Below are 2356 nucleotides of genomic sequence, written 5' to 3'. Positions count from 1 at the left end.
GTCGAGAAACCTGGTTATTTGTGCGGAGGTCTTCAACGTAGGGGAGCAGATTCTCACGCAGCGTCTTAGCGTAATCGATGGAGTTTTGACGGCCCTCTAGAATGACCAGCTTCGTTTTACCGTGCTAGCTGACGCCAGTCCAAGTCATGACACTTCCTCCGCCACTCACCCGCTTCGAGAACAATTCAGGATCTTGTCGTACATCATGCCAGTAGTAGCGATAGCCGTCAGGGCCATCTAAATTGAATTTTTTTCATCTGTAAACACAACACGTCGCCAGTACGTGCTCTTACCAATTTTATTTTGAGCAAATGCAAGACGAGCTTTTCTGCAGTGTTTCTTGATGGCCGGGGCGGGTTTTCGCTTAGCAAATTTCGCGAACTTGGACGCCTTGAGCATTCTTAGCACGGCAGAATACTTGACAACGCTCCCAAGTAGAATGCGATCTCTGGTGATGATCTATTCTTGTGAAATGCAAGCTGAAGATGCGCCGAGCGTGCCGATGAGTGACTTTAGCCTTCTGCCTCGCTTTTTAGGGGAACTTATGCTCACTCGTTGCGTTAGAAAGGTTCGAATGGCTTTCTCGCTGCGCCAATCTTTGCAGCGATCGCTCTGTTACTTAGATTGCAGTCTCGGTAGGCCAGAACCTTACCTTTCTCTTCTGGTGTGAGAAGCGTGCCTTTGGCATGTTTTGGCGAAGAACAAGAGCGTGAAATGGCGCCAGAACGTGAAGAATATGAAGGGAAAACTCTACTATCAAAACTTGCACAATAGGCTAACCAGTTTGGAGAAAACCGAAATATAGTCGAGTACGTCTATAAATTAGCACCAGATGACAAATGAACGTTTGGCAATTACACATAACGTCACTTGGTCTATGCTTGGATGTTTCCTGGCTCAGCAGAAGTTGTTTAAAAAACGTTAGCTGCCCGCTCATTGAAAACGAAAAGCTAGTGCCTAGCTGGTTAAGTGCTTATATTTGGTGCGTCTTTAATTTTGCACCAGACTGTAGACACCGAGCGTAAGATGTTCAAGAAGCGGGAAGACTATTCCATGGACACCCTCAAGGAACGAATAGGACACGATATCATTCATGGCGACCAGAATCTTGATCTTTGGAATGTCCAGAATCACCGTGTCTACAAGTAAGAGATTGCGGCCGGTGACGAGAAACCAAATTGGGGGAGATCTGAGCACATTGAATATGATAATCATTAATGAATTCAGATAGCGCTATCTCGCTCTCCGTTGTTATATACTTAAGTACTACGTGTACCAGTAAACTCATGTAGTACGAGGAAAATATACAACACAGAATACCTCACAGGAACACACAAAGAGAGGTTAGTCACACATTATTAAAATATGCTAGTGAGTGGATGCGAGGAGTGTAACCGATGCAAATCTGAGCGGGGTGCTCGCAAAGTAGGGCCGCCCGGTATTTGTGTAGGCGGGCCCAGTGACAAGCTCACCACCGCACGGACCCGTTACACTTTCCAGTTCATGTATTTTTATTATGCGGGGGTCTGGGGGTGCAACCCATTGTATGCTTTTAGTAGAGCGCTTTCCAAAATTGTGATTGTTTCGTGCGTTTTGGATGTGCTTTCATGTAGTACAGATTTCTCTTTATGTGGTGTCCTCTAGACGCATGCGCTGTTTAGTCGAGCAGCAACAAAATTATTGAAATTTAAGTACATCGTCTAATGAATCCAGAGTAGTTGTACTAAAATACATGGTGCTCTTAACATACAGTTTGTGGTCGTTACTGCGAGCTTTTTGACATTTTGCTGGATATAAAGCCGATCCACTATTGTATTTTCGTATAGACCCTTGCCGAACGGGTGAACATCGATCTTTGACAGGAAGAGCAGTGATGAAGGTCACAAGGGCTGGTTTCTTGACTGGCAATCAAGTAGAGGTGAGCTTGAGTAAAGAATTTCAAGATTGACCCCGGTAAATGTTGCAAAACGCTATTTCTGCTCGAGCAATGAGCAGCAGAACAGTTTAGAAATGGCTGACAGACCATCACTGCATCCGTAGCAAATGCTGTGCTGCAACAAATGAAAGCTTAGTAGTAATTTTGGCAAACTTTGGTATTACTTTTAAATAAGATTACCGCAAAATGATCGTACCCAACTATGGCTTCCCGTAATTACCAACACGTGATTCCAGTTCGAATCCGGTGTAACAATCCGTACAATAATAAGGTATGTAATACCTTGATGTCTCAGACCTGGAACACATTTCATGCAAACTAGGTGAATGTTGCTTATGACGACCAAGTGCAACATCATCGGTAAATTACGGAAGATGAGAGTAATTTATCTTGGTGAATATCGTTGGAAGCTACGCTCAA

The sequence above is a fragment of the Phytophthora parasitica genome (assembly GCF_000247585.1).
Source record: "Phytophthora parasitica INRA-310 unplaced genomic scaffold supercont2.1, whole genome shotgun sequence".
NCBI lineage: Eukaryota > Oomycota > Peronosporomycetes > Peronosporales > Peronosporaceae > Phytophthora > Phytophthora nicotianae.
This window is presented reverse-complemented; position numbering follows the sequence as displayed.